This window comes from Procambarus clarkii, chromosome 56 (assembly GCF_040958095.1).
Source record: "Procambarus clarkii isolate CNS0578487 chromosome 56, FALCON_Pclarkii_2.0, whole genome shotgun sequence".
NCBI classification, from domain to species: domain Eukaryota; kingdom Metazoa; phylum Arthropoda; class Malacostraca; order Decapoda; family Cambaridae; genus Procambarus; species Procambarus clarkii.
In genome coordinates this window covers 2,190,875-2,211,512 of record NC_091205.1, presented here as the reverse complement: position 1 = coordinate 2,211,512, position 20,638 = coordinate 2,190,875, and positions in this window count along the sequence as shown.

Sequence of the window (20,638 nt, the reverse complement as noted above, 5' to 3'; positions counted from 1 at the left end):
AATCTACTAGTAATAATTACTAATTATGACTACTAATACTGTTAAAAATGGCTTAGCTGTGCCAGTAGTGTGGGCCTGGTAAGGCGTGTAGGTGTAGCTTCCAGATTGGGTGTGGCTCTGTGCCTCCTTGTGCCACGTAATGGCGGCTGGTGGGAAGGACAAAGCTTGGCAAACAAATAATGTGTATGAACCAACTGTCTGCACAGATTCTTGCTGCTCCTCTCACAATTTACCTGTATGGAATGCAAGGAATTAATCAAAGTTCCCTAAACATATCAATTACAGGAATGGCATGAAATAGGTGAGTGTAATCTGGAGTACACGTACATTGTGGTATGTTTTATTCCTACATCGTGACCGCCTCTACCCATTGAATCAAAATGTGCACAAAATGATATACAATACTTGGTAAGACGGATACGGTCGTTGTTGTGATGTTGATAGGCTGTGTTGCTGGTTGTTGACACGTAAATGGGGTGTCTAGTTGTATCACCAGTCCTAGAGCCAAGTACAGCGTAGTGGCTGCTGTTTTGTTATTGTTCTGTCGCGGGAGCCTTGCTCCCAGAGGAGCCAACGCCCTCAACGCTGGTTCCTCACTCAAAGTAATTTTACATTAACAAGGGAACCTAGCTACAATTTGATGTTAATAATTATATTCAGTCTTATTGATTACTTTTTTGTTAACTCTAGATACTAAACTAGTCTATTAACAATGTTTCATGATGTAAATATACGATGACATCCATGACGTCACGGAGTCGATGACGTCACGGAGTCTCCCATTTTCCATCCTGAAGGGATTACAGACTAAGGGAGACTGTGTTATATGTGTGTGTGTGTTTGTGTGTGTCGGTTTCCCGACAACGCTACAGACTAGACGCTACAGACAGGACGCTACAGACTGGACGCTACAGACAGGACGCTACAGACAGAACGCTACAGACAGAACGCTACAGAAAGGACGCAACAGACTGGACGCTACAGACAGAACGCTACAGACTGGACGGTACAGATAGGGGGTTACACACAGGACACTTCAGACATGATGCTACAGACAGAACGCTACAGAGAGGATGCTAGAGACTGGAGGCTACAGACTGGACGCTACAGACATGATGCTACAGACACGACGCTACAGACAAGTTACTAGAGACAGGACGCTACAGACCGGATGCTACAGACAGGACGCTACAGATAGGATGCTACAGACAGAATGCTACAGACAAAACGCTACAGACAGGACGCTACAGACCGGATGCTACAGACAGGACGCTACAGATAGGATGCTACAGACAGGATGCTACAGACTAAACGCTACAGACAGGATGCTACAGACAAAACGCTACAGACGGGACGCTACAGACCGGATGCTACAGACAGGACGCTACAGATAGGATGCTACAGACATGATGCTACAGACTGGATGCTAGAGAGAGGACGCTACAGACAGGACGCTACAGACTGGACTCTACAGACAGGACGCTACAGACATGTTGATAAACACAGGACGCTAAAGACAAGATGCTACAGACTGGACGCTACAGACAGGATGCTACAGACAGGACGCGACAGACAGGACGCTACAGACTGGACGCTACAGACAGGACGCTACAGACAGGACGCTACGGACTGGACGCTACAGACAGGACGCTGCAGACAGGATGATACAGACTGGACGCTACAGACTGGACGCTACAGACAGGATAATACAGACAGGACGCTACAGACTGGACGCTACAGAATGGACGCTACAGACAGAACCCTACCGACCGGACGCTACAAACACGATGATACACACTGGACGCTACAGACAGGATGCTACAGACTGGATGATACAGACAGGACGCGACTGACAGGATGCTACAGACTGGACGCTACAGACAGGACACTACAGTCAGGATGCTACAAACTGGACGCTTCAGACTGGACGCTACAAACTGGACACTACAGACAGGACACAACTGATAGGACGCTACAGACAGGATGCTACAGACTGGACGCTAAAGAATTGACACTACAGAGAGGACGCTAAAGACTGGACGCTACAGACAGGACGCGACAGACTGGACGCTACAGACTGGACTCTACAGACAGGACGCTACAGACAAGATGCTACTGACAGGACGTTACAGCCATGATGCTACAAACTGGACGCTCCAGACTAGACGCTACAGACTAGACACTACAGACAGGACGCTACAGATAGGACGCTACAAACAGGATGCTACCAACTGTACGCTCCAGACTGAACGCTACAGACTGGATGCTAGAGACAGGATGCTACAGACTGGACGCTACGGACTGGACTCTACAGACTGGACGCTACAGATTGGACGCTACAGACCGGACGCTACAGAGAGGACGCTACCGACAGGACGCAACAGAAAGGACGCTACAGACAGGACGCTACAGAGTGGACGCTACAGACTGTACGCTAGTGACAGGACACTACAGACAGGACGCTACAGACCGGATGCTACAGACAGGACGCTACAGATAGGATGCTACAGTCATGATGCTACAGACTAAACGCTACAGACAGGACGCTACAGACAGGACGCTACAGACAGGACGCTACAGACTGGACGTACAGACAGGACGCTACAGACATGTTGATAAACACAGGACGCTAAAGACAGGATGCTACAGACTGGACGCGACAGACAGGACGCTACAGACTGGACGCTACAGACAGGACGCTACAGACAGGACGCTACGGACTGGACGCTACAGACAGGACGCTGCAGAAAGGATGCTACAGACTGGACGCTACAGACAGAATGATACAGACAGGACGCTACAGACTGGACGCTACAGACTGGACGCTACAAACAGAACGCTACCGACCGGACGCTACAGACACGATGATACACACTGGACACTACAGACAGGACGCTACAGATAGGACGCTACAAACAGGATGCTACCAACTGTACGCTCCAGACTGAAAGCTACAGACTGGATGCTAGAGACAGGACGCTACAGACTGGACGCTACGGACTGGACTCTACAGACAGGATGCTACAGACATGTTGATAAACACAGGACGCTACAGACAGGATGCTACAGACAGGACGCGACAGACAGGACGCTACAGACTGGACGCTACAGACAGGACGCTACGGACTGGACGCTAAAGACAAGACGCTGCAGACAGGATGCTACAGACTGGACGCTACAGACTGGACGCTACAGACAGGACGCTACAGACAGGATGATACAGACAGGACGCTACAGACTGGACGCTACAGACTGGACGCTACAAACAGAACCCTACCGACCGGACGCTACAGACACGATGATACACACTGGACGCTACAGACAGGATGCTACAGACTGGATGCTACAGACAGGATGCTACAGACTGGACGCGACTGACAGAACGCTACAGACAGGACGCTACAGACAGGACACTACAGTCAGGATGCTACAAACTGGACGCTTCAGACTGGACGCTACAGACTGGACACTACAGACAGGACGCTACTGATAGGACGCTACAGACAGGATGCTACAGACCGGACGCTAAAGAATTGACACTACAGAGAGGACGCGACAGACTGGACGCTACAGACTGGACTCTACAGACAGGACGCTACAGACAGGACGCTACAGACAGGACGTTACAGTCAGGATGCTACAAACTGGACGCTCCAGACTAGACGCTACAGACTAGACACTACAGACAGGACGCTACAGATAGGACGCTACAAACAGGATGCTTCCAACTGTACGCTCCAGACTGAACGCTACAGACTGGATGCTAGAGACAGGACGCTACAGACTGGACGCTACGGACTGGACTCTACAGACAGGACGTTACAGACAGGACGCTACACTCAGGAGGCTACAAACTGGACGCTCCAGAGTGGGGGCTACAGACTGTACGCTAGTGACAGGACGCTACAGACTGGACGCTACAGACAGGACGCTACAGACTGGACGCTACAGATTGGACGCTACAGACCGGACGCTACAGACAGGACGCTACCGACTGGACGCAACAGAAAGGACGCTACAGACAGGACGCTACAGAGTGGACGCTACAGACAGGACGCTTCAGACAGGATGCTACAGACAGGACGCTACAGACTGGACGCTACAGACTGGACGCTACAGAGAGGACGCTAATGACTGGATGCTACAGACAGGACGCTACAGACTTAACACTTCAGACTGGACGCTATAGACAGGACGCTACAGACAGGACGCTACATACAGGACGCTACAGACAGGATGCTACAGACCGGACGCTACATACAGGACGTTACAGACTGGACGCTACAGACTGGATGCTACAGACAGGACGCTACAGACAGGACGCTACAGACAGGACGCTACAGACTGTACGCTAAAGACAGGACGCTACAGACTGGACGCTAAAAACAGGACGCTGAAGACAGGACGCTACAGACAGGACGCTACAGACAGAACGCTACAGACTGGACGCTACAGATAGGGCGTTACACACAGGACACTTCAGACATGATGCTACAGACAGAACGCTACAGAGAGGATGCTAGAGACTGGAGGCTACAGACTGGACGCTACAGACATGATGCTACAGACACGACGCTACAGACAAGTTACTAGAGACAGGACGCTACAGACCGGATGCTACAGACAGGACGCTACAGATAGGATGCTACAGACAGAATGCTACAGACAAAACGCTACAGACAGGACGCTACAGACCGGATGCTACAGACAGGACGCTACAGATAGGATGCTACAGACATGATGCTACAGACTGGATGCTAGAGACAGGACGCTACAGACAGGACGCTACAGACATGACGCTACAGACAGGACGCTACAGACTGGACGCTACAGACAGGATGCTACAGACAGGACGCGACAGACAGGACGCTACAGACTGGACGCTACAGACAGGACGCTACAGACAGGACGCTACGGACTGGACGCTACAGACAGGACGCTGCAGACAGGATGATACAGACTGGACGCTACAGACTGGACGCTACAGACAGGATAATACAGACAGGACGCTACAGACTGGACGCTACAGAATGGACGCTACAGACAGAACCCTACCGACCGGACGCTACAATCACGATGATACACACTGGACGCTACAGACAGGATGCTACAGACTGGATGATACAGACAGGACGCGACTGACAGGACGCTACAGACTGGACGCTACAGACAGGACACTACAGTCAGGATGCTACAAACTGGACGCTTCAGACTGGACGCTACAAACTGGACACTACAGACAGGACACAACTGATAGGACGCTACAGACAGGATGCTACAGACTGGACGCTAAAGAATTGACACTACAGAGAGGACGCTAAAGACTGGACGCTACAGACAGGACGCGACAGACTAGACGCTACAGACTGGACTCTACAGACAGGACGCTACAGACAGGATGCTACTGACAGGACATTACAGTCATGATGCTACAAACTGGACGCTCCAGACTAGACGCTACAGACTAGACACTACAGACAGGACGCTACAGATAGGACGCTACAAACAGGATGCTACCAACTGTACGCTCCAGACTGAACGCTACAGACTGGATGCTAGAGACAGGATGCTACAGACTGGACGCTACGGACTGGACTCTACAGACTGGACGCTACAGATTGGACGCTACAGACCGGACGCTACAGAGAGGACGCTACCGACAGGACGCAACAGAAAGGACGCTACAGACAGAACGCTACAGAGTGGACGCTACAGACTGTACGCTAGTGACAGGACACTACAGACAGGACGCTACAGACCGGATGCTACAGACAGGACGCTACAGATAGGATGCTACAGACATGATGCTACAGACTAAACGCTACAGACAGGACGCTACAGACTGGACGCTACAGACTTGACGTTACAGACTGGACGTACAGACAGGACGCTACAGACATGTTGATAAACACAGGACGCTAAAGACAGGATGCTACAGACTGGACGCGACAGACAGGACGCTACAGACTGGACGCTACAGACAGGACGCTACAGACAGGACGCTACGGACTGGACGCTACAGACAGGACGCTGCAGACAGGATGCTACAGACTGGACGCTACAGACAGAATGATACAGACAGGACGCTACAGACTGGACGCTACAGACTGGACGCTACAAACAGAACCCTACCGACCGGACGCTACAGACACGATGATACACACTGGACACTACAGACAGGACGCTACAGATAGGACGCTACAAACAGGATGCTACCAACTGTACGCTCCAGACTGAAAGCTACAGACTGGATGCTAGAGACAGGACGCTACAGACTGGACGCTACGGACTGGACGCTACAGACATGTTGATAAACACAGGACGCTACAGACAGGATGCTACAGACAGGACGCGACAGACAGGACGCTACAGACTGGACGCTACAGACAGGACGCTACGGACTGGACGCTAAAGACAAGACGCTGCAGACAGGATGCTACAGACTGGACGCTACAGACTGGACGCTACAGACAGGACGCTACAGACAGGATGATACAGACAGGACGCTACAGAATGGACGCTACAGACTGGACGCTACAAACAGAACCCTACCGACCGGACGCTACAGACACGATGATACACACTGGACGCTACAGACAGGATGCTACAGACTGGATGCTACAGACAGGATGCTACAGACTGGACGCGACTGACAGAACGCTACAGACAGGACGCTACAGACAGGACACTACAGTCAGGATGCTACAAACTGGACGCTTCAGACTGGACGCTACAGACTGGACACTACAGACAGGACGCTACTGATTAGGACGCTACAGACAGGATGCTACAGACCGGACGCTAAAGAATTGACACTACAGAGAGGACGCGACAGACTGGACGCTACAGACTGGACTCTACAGACAGGACGCTACAGACAGGACGTTACAGTCAGGATGCTACAAACTGGACGCTCCAGACTAGACGCTACAGACTAGACACTACAGACAGGACGCTACAGATAGGACGCTACAAACAGGATGCTACCAACTGTACGCTCCAGACTGAACGCTACAGACTGGATGCTAGAGACAAAACGCTACAGACTGGACGCTACGGACTGGACTCTACAGACAGGACGTTACAGACAGGACGCTACACTCAGGAGGCTACAAACTGGACGCTCCAGAGTGGGGGCTACAGACTGTACGCTAGTGACAGGACGCTACAGAATGGACGCTACAGACAGGACGCTACAGACTGGACGCTACAGATTGGACGCTACAGACCGGACGCTACAGACAGGACGCTACCGACTGGACGCAACAGAAAGGACGCTACAGACAGGACGCTACAGAGTGGACGCTACAGAGTGGACGCTACAGACAGGACGCTACAGACAGGATGCTACAGACAGGACGCTACAGACTGGACGCTACAGACTGGACGCTACAGAGAGGACGCTAATGACTGGATGCTACAGACAGGACGCTACAGACTTAACGCTTCAGACTGGACGCTATAGACAGGACGCTACAGACAGGACGCTACATACAGGACGCTACAGACAGGATGCTACAGACCGGACGCTACATACAGGACGTTACAGACTGGACGCTACAGACTGGATGCTACAGACAGGACGCTACAGACAGGACGCTACAGACAGGACGCTACAGACTGTACGCTAAAGACAGGACGCTACAGACTGGACGCTAAAAACAGGACGCTGAAGACAGGACGCTACAGACAGGACGCTACAGACAGGACGCTACAGATAGGATGCTACAGACAGGATGCTACAGACTAAACGCTACAGACAGGATGCTACAGACAAAACGCTACAGACGGGACGCTACAGACCGGATGCTACAGACAGGACGCTACAGATAGGATGCTACAGACATGATGCTACAGACTGGATGCTAGAGAGAGGACGCTACAGACAGGACGCTACAGACTGGACTCTACAGACAGGACGCTACAGACATGTTGATAAACACAGGACGCTAAAGACAAGATGCTACAGACTGGACGCTACAGACAGGATGCTACAGACAGGACGCGACAGACAGGACGCTACAGACTGGACGCTACAGACAGGACGCTACAGACAGGACGCTACGGACTGGACGCTACAGACAGGACGCTGCAGACAGGATGATACAGACTGGACGCTACAGACTGGACGCTACAGACAGGATAATACAGACAGGACGCTACAGACTGGACGCTACAGAATGGACGCTACAGACAGAACCCTACCGACCGGACGCTACAAACACGATGATACACACTGGACGCTACAGACAGGATGCTACAGACTGGATGATACAGACAGGACGCGACTGACAGGATGCTACAGACTGGACGCTACAGACAGGACACTACAGTCAGGATGCTACAAACTGGACGCTTCAGACTGGACGCTACAAACTGGACACTACAGACAGGACACAACTGATAGGACGCTACAGACAGGATGCTACAGACTGGACGCTAAAGAATTGACACTACAGAGAGGACGCTAAAGACTGGACGCTACAGACAGGACGCGACAGACTGGACGCTACAGACTGGACTCTACAGACAGGACGCTACAGACAGGATGCTACTGACAGGACGTTACAGCCATGATGCTACAAACTGGACGCTCCAGACTAGACGCTACAGACTAGACACTACAGACAGGACGCTACAGATAGGACGCTACAAACAGGATGCTACCAACTGTACGCTCCAGACTGAACGCTACAGACTGGATGCTAGAGACAGGATGCTACAGACTGGACGCTACGGACTGGACTCTACAGACTGGACGCTACAGATTGGACGCTACAGACCGGACGCTACAGAGAGGACGCTACCGACAGGACGCAACAGAAAGGACGCTACAGACAGGACGCTACAGAGTGGACGCTACAGACTGTACGCTAGTGACAGGACACTACAGACAGGACGCTACAGACCGGATGCTACAGACAGGACGCTACAGATAGGATGCTACAGTCATGATGCTACAGACTAAACGCTACAGACAGGACGCTACAGACTGGACGCTACAGACTTGACGTTACAGACTGGACGTACAGACAGGACGCTACAGACATGTTGATAAACACAGGACGCTAAAGACAGGATGCTACAGACTGGACGCGACAGACAGGACGCTACAGACTGGACGCTACAGACAGGACGCTACAGACAGGACGCTACGGACTGGACGCTACAGACAGGACGCTGCAGAAAGGATGCTACAGACTGGACGCTACAGACAGAATGATACAGACAGGACGCTACAGACTGGACGCTACAGACTGGACGCTACAAACAGAACGCTACCGACCGGACGCTACAGACACGATGATACACACTGGACACTACAGACAGGACGCTACAGATAGGACGCTACAAACAGGATGCTACCAACTGTACGCTCCAGACTGAAAGCTACAGACTGGATGCTAGAGACAGGACGCTACAGACTGGACGCTACGGACTGGACTCTACAGACAGGATGCTACAGACATGTTGATAAACACAGGACGCTACAGACAGGATGCTACAGACAGGACGCGACAGACAGGACGCTACAGACTGGACGCTACAGACAGGACGCTACGGACTGGACGCTAAAGACAAGACGCTGCAGACAGGATGCTACAGACTGGACGCTACAGACTGGACGCTACAGACAGGACGCTACAGACAGGATGATACAGACAGGACGCTACAGACTGGACGCTACAGACTGGACGCTACAAACAGAACCCTACCGACCGGACGCTACAGACACGATGATACACACTGGACGCTACAGACAGGATGCTACAGACTGGATGCTACAGACAGGATGCTACAGACTGGACGCGACTGACAGAACGCTACAGACAGGACGCTACAGACAGGACACTACAGTCAGGATGCTACAAACTGGACGCTTCAGACTGGACGCTACAGACTGGACACTACAGACAGGACGCTACTGATAGGACGCTACAGACAGGATGCTACAGACCGGACGCTAAAGAATTGACACTACAGAGAGGACGCGACAGACTGGACGCTACAGACTGGACTCTACAGACAGGACGCTACAGACAGGACGCTACAGACAGGACGTTACAGTCAGGATGCTACAAACTGGACGCTCCAGACTAGACGCTACAGACTAGACACTACAGACAGGACGCTACAGATAGGACGCTACAAACAGGATGCTTCCAACTGTACGCTCCAGACTGAACGCTACAGACTGGATGCTAGAGACAGGACGCTACAGACTGGACGCTACGGACTGGACTCTACAGACAGGACGTTACAGACAGGACGCTACACTCAGGAGGCTACAAACTGGACGCTCCAGAGTGGGGGCTACAGACTGTACGCTAGTGACAGGACGCTACAGACTGGACGCTACAGACAGGACGCTACAGACTGGACGCTACAGATTGGACGCTACAGACCGGACGCTACAGACAGGACGCTACCGACTGGACGCAACAGAAAGGACGCTACAGACAGGACGCTACAGAGTGGACGCTACAGACAGGACGCTTCAGACAGGATGCTACAGACAGGACGCTACAGACTGGACGCTACAGACTGGACGCTACAGAGAGGACGCTAATGACTGGATGCTACAGACAGGACGCTACAGACTTAACACTTCAGACTGGACGCTATAGACAGGACGCTACAGACAGGACGCTACATACAGGACGCTACAGACAGGATGCTACAGACCGGACGCTACATACAGGACGTTACAGACTGGACGCTACAGACTGGATGCTACAGACAGGACGCTACAGACAGGACGCTACAGACAGGACGCTACAGACTGTACGCTAAAGACAGGACGCTACAGACTGGACGCTAAAAACAGGACGCTGAAGACAGGACGCTACAGACAGGACGCTACAGACAGAACGCTACAGACTGGACGCTACAGATAGGGCGTTACACACAGGACACTTCAGACATGATGCTACAGACAGAACGCTACAGAGAGGATGCTAGAGACTGGAGGCTACAGACTGGACGCTACAGACATGATGCTACAGACACGACGCTACAGACAAGTTACTAGAGACAGGACGCTACAGACCGGATGCTACAGACAGGACGCTACAGATAGGATGCTACAGACAGAATGCTACAGACAAAACGCTACAGACAGGACGCTACAGACCGGATGCTACAGACAGGACGCTACAGATAGGATGCTACAGACATGATGCTACAGACTGGATGCTAGAGACAGGACGCTACAGACAGGACGCTACAGACATGACGCTACAGACAGGACGCTACAGACTGGACGCTACAGACAGGATGCTACAGACAGGACGCGACAGACAGGACGCTACAGACTGGACGCTACAGACAGGACGCTACAGACAGGACGCTACGGACTGGACGCTACAGACAGGACGCTGCAGACAGGATGATACAGACTGGACGCTACAGACTGGACGCTACAGACAGGATAATACAGACAGGACGCTACAGACTGGACGCTACAGAATGGACGCTACAGACAGAACCCTACCGACCGGACGCTACAATCACGATGATACACACTGGACGCTACAGACAGGATGCTACAGACTGGATGATACAGACAGGACGCGACTGACAGGACGCTACAGACTGGACGCTACAGACAGGACACTACAGTCAGGATGCTACAAACTGGACGCTTCAGACTGGACGCTACAAACTGGACACTACAGACAGGACACAACTGATAGGACGCTACAGACAGGATGCTACAGACTGGACGCTAAAGAATTGACACTACAGAGAGGACGCTAAAGACTGGACGCTACAGACAGGACGCGACAGACTAGACGCTACAGACTGGACTCTACAGACAGGACGCTACAGACAGGATGCTACTGACAGGACATTACAGTCATGATGCTACAAACTGGACGCTCCAGACTAGACGCTACAGACTAGACACTACAGACAGGACGCTACAGATAGGACGCTACAAACAGGATGCTACCAACTGTACGCTCCAGACTGAACGCTACAGACTGGATGCTAGAGACAGGATGCTACAGACTGGACGCTACGGACTGGACTCTACAGACTGGACGCTACAGATTGGACGCTACAGACCGGACGCTACAGAGAGGACGCTACCGACAGGACGCAACAGAAAGGACGCTACAGACAGAACGCTACAGAGTGGACGCTACAGACTGTACGCTAGTGACAGGACACTACAGACAGGACGCTACAGACCGGATGCTACAGACAGGACGCTACAGATAGGATGCTACAGACATGATGCTACAGACTAAACGCTACAGACAGGACGCTACAGACTGGACGCTACAGACTTGACGTTACAGACTGGACGTACAGACAGGACGCTACAGACATGTTGATAAACACAGGACGCTAAAGACAGGATGCTACAGACTGGACGCGACAGACAGGACGCTACAGACTGGACGCTACAGACAGGACGCTACAGACAGGACGCTACGGACTGGACGCTACAGACAGGACGCTGCAGACAGGATGCTACAGACTGGACGCTACAGACAGAATGATACAGACAGGACGCTACAGACTGGACGCTACAGACTGGACGCTACAAACAGAACCCTACCGACCGGACGCTACAGACACGATGATACACACTGGACACTACAGACAGGACGCTACAGATAGGACGCTACAAACAGGATGCTACCAACTGTACGCTCCAGACTGAAAGCTACAGACTGGATGCTAGAGACAGGACGCTACAGACTGGACGCTACGGACTGGACGCTACAGACATGTTGATAAACACAGGACGCTACAGACAGGATGCTACAGACAGGACGCGACAGACAGGACGCTACAGACTGGACGCTACAGACAGGACGCTACGGACTGGACGCTAAAGACAAGACGCTGCAGACAGGATGCTACAGACTGGACGCTACAGACTGGACGCTACAGACAGGACGCTACAGACAGGATGATACAGACAGGACGCTACAGAATGGACGCTACAGACTGGACGCTACAAACAGAACCCTACCGACCGGACGCTACAGACACGATGATACACACTGGACGCTACAGACAGGATGCTACAGACTGGATGCTACAGACAGGATGCTACAGACTGGACGCGACTGACAGAACGCTACAGACAGGACGCTACAGACAGGACACTACAGTCAGGATGCTACAAACTGGACGCTTCAGACTGGACGCTACAGACTGGACACTACAGACAGGACGCTACTGATAGGACGCTACAGACAGGATGCTACAGACCGGACGCTAAAGAATTGACACTACAGAGAGGACGCGACAGACTGGACGCTACAGACTGGACTCTACAGACAGGACGCTACAGACAGGACGTTACAGTCAGGATGCTACAAACTGGACGCTCCAGACTAGACGCTACAGACTAGACACTACAGACAGGACGCTACAGATAGGACGCTACAAACAGGATGCTACCAACTGTACGCTCCAGACTGAACGCTACAGACTGGATGCTAGAGACAAAACGCTACAGACTGGACGCTACGGACTGGACTCTACAGACAGGACGTTACAGACAGGACGCTACACTCAGGAGGCTACAAACTGGACGCTCCAGAGTGGGGGCTACAGACTGTACGCTAGTGACAGGACGCTACAGACTGGACGCTACAGACAGGACGCTACAGACTGGACGCTACAGATTGGACGCTACAGACCGGACGCTACAGACAGGACGCTACCGACTGGACGCAACAGAAAGGACGCTACAGACAGGACGCTACAGAGTGGACGCTACAGAGTGGACGCTACAGACAGGACGCTACAGACAGGATGCTACAGACAGGACGCTACAGACTGGACGCTACAGACTGGACGCTACAGAGAGGACGCTAATGACTGGATGCTACAGACAGGACGCTACAGACTTAACGCTTCAGACTGGACGCTATAGACAGGACGCTACAGACAGGACGCTACATACAGGACGCTACAGACAGGATGCTACAGACCGGACGCTACATACAGGACGTTACAGACTGGACGCTACAGACTGGATGCTACAGACAGGACGCTACAGACAGGACGCTACAGACAGGACGCTACAGACTGTACGCTAAAGACAGGACGCTACAGACTGGACGCTAAAAACAGGACGCTGAAGACAGGACGCTACAGACAGGACGCTACAGACAGGACGCTACAGACTGGACGCTCCAGACTGGATGCTACAGACTAGACACTAGAGACAGGACGCTACAGATAGGACGCTACAAATAGGATGCTACAAACTCTACGCTCCTGACTGGACGCTACAGAAAAGACTCTACATACAGGACGCTACAGTCAGGATGCTACAGTCAGGATGCTACAGTCAGGATGCTACAAACTGGACGCTCCAGACTGGAAGCTACAGACTTGACACTACAGAAAGGACGCTACAGATAGGACGCTACAGAATGCTACAAACTGCACGCTCCAGAAAGGACGCTACAGACTGGACGCTAGAGACTGGACGCTACAGACTGGACGCTACAAACAGGGCGCTCCAGACTGGACGCTACAGAGAGGACGCTACAGACTGGACGCAACATAAAGGACGCTACAGACAGGACGCTACAGACTGGACGCTACAGACAGAACGCTAGAGACAGGACGCTAATGACTGGACGCTACAGACAGGACGCTACAGATTGGACGCTACAGACTGGATGCTACAGACAGGACGCTACAGACTGGACGCTACAAACTGGACGCAACAGACGTGACGCTACAGACAGGACGCTAATGACTGGACGCTACAGACAGGACGCTACAGACTGGACGCTACAGACTGGACGCTACAGACAGGACGCTGCAGACTGGACGCTAAAGACTGGTCGCTACAGAAAGGACGCCACAGACTGGACGCTACAGACAGAACGCTACAGTCAGGATGCTACAAACTGGACGCTCCAGACTGGACGCTACTGACTGGACACTACAGACAGGACGCTACACACACGATGCTACAGACATGACGCTACAGACTGGACGCTACAGAAAGGACGCCACAGACTGGACGCTACAGACAGAACGCTACAGTCAGGATGCTACAAACTGGACGCTCCAGACTGGACGCAACAGACTGGACACTGCAGACAGGACGCTACATATAGGACGCTACAGACAGGATGCTACAAACTGTACGCTCCAGACTGGACACTAAAGACTGGAGGTTAGAGAAAGGACGCTACAGACTGGACGCTACACACTGGACGCTCCAGACTGGACGCTACAGACTGGACGCTAGGGACAGGACGCTACAGACTGGATGCTACAGACTGGACGCTACAGACAGAACGCTACAGACAGGACGCTACAAACAGGACGCTACATTCAGGATGCTACGAACTGGACGCTTCAGACTGGACGCTAGAGAGAGGACGCTACAGACTGGACGCTACGGACTGGACACTACAGACTGGACGTTACAAACTGGATGCTCCAGACTGGACGCTAAAGACTGGACACTACAGACAGGACGCTACAGATTGCACGCTACAGACAAGATGCTACTAACTGTACGCTCCAGACTGGACGCTACAGACTGGACGCTACAGACAGGACGCTACAGACAGGACGCTACAGACAGGACGCTACAGTCAGGATGCTACGAACTAGACGCTTCAGACTGGACGCTACAGAGAGGACGCTACAGAGTGGACGCTACAGACAGGATGCTACCGACAGGACGCTACAGACAGGACGCTACAGACAGGACGCGACAGACAGTACGCTAAAGACTGGACGCTACAGACAGGACGCTACCGACTCGATGCTACAGACTGGGCGCTTCAGACAGGACGCTACGGACTGGACGCTACAGACAGGATGCTACAAACTGTACGCTCCAGACTGGACGGTTCAGACTGGAGGCTACAGACAGGACGCTACAGACAAGACGCTACAGACTGGACGCTACAGACAGGACGCTACAGACTGGACGCTACAGACAGGACGCTACAGACAGGACGCTACAGACTGGACGCTCCAGACTGGACGCTACAGACAGGACGCTACAGTCAGGATGCTAAAAACTGGACGCTCCAGACTGGACGCTACAGACTGGACGCTACAGACAGGACGCTACAGATAGGACGCTACAGACAGGACGCTACAAACTGTCTGCTCCAGACTGGACGCTAGAGACAGGACGCTACAGACTGGACGCTACAGACTGGACGTTACAGACAGGACGCTACAGACAGGACGCTACAGATAGGATGCTACAGAGCTCAAGGCTCTTGATCGATCATTGCAAGATATGTGAGGAAACATCAGACCATTTGGGAACGCAGTAATATTGCTTGCAGGAGATTTCAGGCAAACATTACCTGTAATTCCTCGATCGACACAAGTGGACAAAATGAATGCTTGCCTGAAATACTCTACTTTGTGGCGCCACTTAAAGACGTTAAAATTAACTACAAATATGTGTGTCCAGCTGCAAAACGATCCGTCAGCTGAGATATTCTCACATCAGTTTCTGGAAATTGGGAACTGAAACGTGCCGGTTGATCTGACCTTAGGACGAATTTCATTGCCTCATAACTTCTGCAATTTAGTGACGTCAAAAGAGGAATTGGTTGAAAAAGTATTTCCCGATATTCAAACCAATTATAAGTAAGTAAGTATCAAAAGAAGGCACCAAACCGGGAAGGCTATGTAGCACCATCAAATGCGCAAAATAATCAGAGGGCGCTAGATATCACCAAGGATGCCAATACGAGAACAAAAACGCATAAGGCGAACGATATCAAAAGTATCCGAGTCACCAAGAATTCTATTGAGGGACAGGTGACCGCGAGGGGCGGTCGGAAAGCAAGACACACGCTCGTCCTGGAAGTCAGGACATTCAAGAAGGACATGCACGACCGTAAGAGGGACAATGCAACTAGGACAATAAGGAGCAGGGCGGCGCTCCATCAAGTGACCATGGGTTAAACGAGTATGGCCAATACGCAATCTCGCTAGAGCTGTTTCCCACCGCCGGTTACGGTGGAAGGAGGACTGCCACGAGGAAACACAACATTTAAGAGTACGTAGTTTGTTACCAGTAACAGACGACCAAGAAGCCTGCCAACGGGTAAGGACTGAGGAATGGATTACTGGGTAAAAGTCGGAATATGGAATACCTTTACGAGAGATGGGACAAGAGTGGACAGCTTCCTTGGCGGCAGCATCCGCACGCTCATTGAAAGACACACCAATATGGCTGGGAACCCAACAAAACTCAACCGACTTAAATTTACTGTGAACAAGAAACAGCCAATGCTGGATCTCGACAACTACTGGATGAACCGGATTAAAGGACCCGAGAGCCATGAGGGCACTACGAGAGTCAACAACAACTACAAAGGAGGACTGACGACGAGAAAGCAGGAGACGAAGAGCATAGAGAATAGCATAAAGTTCCGCTGTAAAGATGCGAGTCTCCGGAGGTAAGCGACACATATAAGTGCGATCAGGAAAAACAACAGAGTAGCCAACACCGTCCGCCGACTTAGACCTATCGGTGAAGACAGAAACGGAGCGGGAGTGAGAAGAAAAGTGCTCAAGGAAAAGGTGTTTTAGAACCGTAGTTGGGGTAAAAGCTTTAGTGATACGGGTCAAGGAAGTACAAAACCGCGGAAGAGGGACTCTCCACGGGGGCAAAGAAGGAACAATACGAGGAGAAACATTAGATATACGAACGGAAAGAGAATCCTGGAGGCGAGATAACCGGACAGAAAGAGGGAGGTGGTGAAGAGGAACAGGAACCGCAGGAGGGGTAAAAGTTAAAGCACGACAGAGGCGAGAGGAAGGATGTTGTAAGGACCGCGCAAGATAGCGAAGACAGTAGCGATCACGGCGGTCCTGGAGAGACAGGAAGCCAGTGTCAACATACAAGCTAAGGACGGGAGTCGAACGAAAAGCACCAGAACTGAGGCGCAACCCAGTATGGTGCAAAGCATCAAGACGGCGAAGAGTAGAAGGAGAAGCAGACGAGTAAGCAGGGCAACCATAATCGAGCTTAGACAGAACGAGAGAGGAATGTAAAGCAAGGAGAGTACGCCTATCTGCTCCCCAAGAAGTATGGGACAAGACCCGAAGGAGGGAAAGGGCCTTAGAGCACTCAACACGGAGGTAAGAGATATGGGGAGACCAAGACAAACGAGTGTCAAGGAATAACCCCAAAAGCTTTGCGGAATCTTCGTATTCAAGGGGATGACCATAAAGTGACAAAGAGGGACGAAGAACAACCCGTTTCCGCGTAACAGTCATGGCACAAGTCTTAGAAGTAGAGAACTTGAAGCCATGATCGGTGGCCCAAGACGACACGGCATCAATTGCAAGTTGAAGCCGGCGCTGAAGGAGAGGCGAATCATCCCCCTGACAGCAAAGGGTAAGATCATCGACATAGAGAGCGGAGAAGACACCTGAAGGAAGAGAAGAAAGAAGACCATTGAGGGCAACCAGAAAAAGAGTAGTGCTCAGAACACTACCCTGGGGTACACCTTCGTATTGCTGAAAAGAGGCAGAGAGCGCGGTACCAAGGGGCACCCGAAAGGAACGACGGGAGAGGAAGCTGCGGAGAAAGAGAGGGAGATGACCACGAAGGCCAAAAGAATGAAGTTGAGATAGAATATGATATCTCCAAGTGGTGTCGTAAGCCTTTTCCAGGTCAAAAAGGACGGCAACAACAGAGGTCTTCGCAGCAAAAGCAGTACGAATATAGACCTCCAAGTTCACCAGGACATCTGTCGTGCCGCGGCACTTGCGGAAACCAAATTGAGAAGGGGAGAGGAGGTGATGGTGTTCCAGGAACCACATCAGACGAACGTTAACCATACGTTCAAAGAGTTTGCAGACACAACTTGTGAGAGCAAAAGGGCGAAAGTCCTTAGGGGAAGTACCCAGAGACCCCGGTTTGCGAACAGGGAGGACAACGGCATCGAGCCAGTCCTCAGGGACAGACGACGACTCCCAGATCCGATTATACAGACTCAGTAAATACTGAGACGTGCACGGAGGGAGATGGCGAAGCATCTCATAATGAATACCATCGGAGCCCGCCGCCGTAGAACCGCAGAGGGCCAGGGCAGAACGAAGTTCAGAGAGAGAGAAGGGATCATTATAGGGAAGTTGAAGACGAGTGCAGAAATCAAAAGGACGAGACTCAAGGACAGGTTTACGAAGAAGAAAAGATTGGGGAAGATGAAGACCAGAGCTAACAGAAAAAAAGTGGGAACCCAGTATGGAAGCGACCTGCAACGGGTTCGCCACAAGAGTATCATGGAGGTGAAGGACCGGTGAAACATCGGGAACGAATTTACCCGCTATCTTGCGGATACGCTTCCAGATCTGGGCCAGAGGAGTTTCGGACGTAATTGTTGAGACATAAGACTCCCAACATTCACGTCTAGCCGTACGGATGGCCCTACGGGCCACCGCACTCGCTTTCCGAAAGAAAAGAAAAGAATCGGTCGTCTGCCTATGGTGGTGCCTCTTCCAGGCTGCACACTTACAGCGGACATCCCGAGCACAGTCCGCATTCCACCAAGGAACGCACTTCCGTGGACCCCGAGAGGAAGAGTGAGGGATAGAGCGGAGGGCAGCGTTGAAGACCGTGTCATGAAAAAGGAGGAGAGCGTGAGAGAGAGGCAGAAGGGAGAGGTCAGAGAGAGTAGCACTGAGGGAAAATAGGGTCCTGTCCGCCTTAGCAAACTGCCACCTAGGGAAAGAGAGGGAAGGGCGAAAAGAGAAAAAGGAAACAAGGATGGGGAAATGATCACTTCCATGGAGGTCATCAAGAACCTGCCACGTGAAATCTAAGTAAAGAGAAGAAGAGCAGAGAGAAAGATCAAGACAAGAAAGGGTGCTGAGTCCGAGAGTCCAAATGAGTGGGCTCATTTGGACTCTCTCTCATTTGGACTTCTTCCCTGTCTCAGAAGAGACAGGGAAGAAGAGAGGAGAAACGGCTCAAGAAGGCGACCCCGGGTATTCGTCAGATCGTCACCCCAAAGAGAATGACGACAATTGAAGTCACCCAGCAGAAGCACAGGCTCCGGCAAGGAGTCTAGGAGGTGTTTCAAATCAGGAAGAGAAAGCGGGACACTCGGGGGGAGATAAAAGGAACAAACAGTGTACCATTTCCCCACAGAGATACGAGCAGCAGAACAATGGAGAGGCGAAGGAAAAAGTAAAGGCACAAAGGGAACATCAGCACGAATCAAAAGAGCAGAAAAATTAGAAGCCCCAGCAACAGCTGGGGGGGGGGGGAGAGAAAGAAATAGCCACGAAAACGACCAGGACGAGCACCAAGCATTGGCTCCTGGAGACAGACACAAAGGGGCGAAAACCGCGAAATCAGAAGTTGGAGTTCGAGGAAATTGGCGTAATAACCTCGAACGTTCCATTGAAGAATGGACAACGACGAGAAGAGAAAGGACAAAAACAGAGAACAAGGAAGAAACAAAGGCGAAAGAGCAACAGAGCACGTTAAAGAATATCAGGGTCGGGATCAGGGTCAGCAAGGTCAGGGTTAGGGGGCATGGGTAAACTGAGCAAAGATGGAGGGAAGGAAACGTGAGAATAGATCAGAGGTGGGTGGGCAGGGTCCGGAGGAGGAGGAGGAGGAAGAGGAGGAGACAACCGAGAGGAGCAG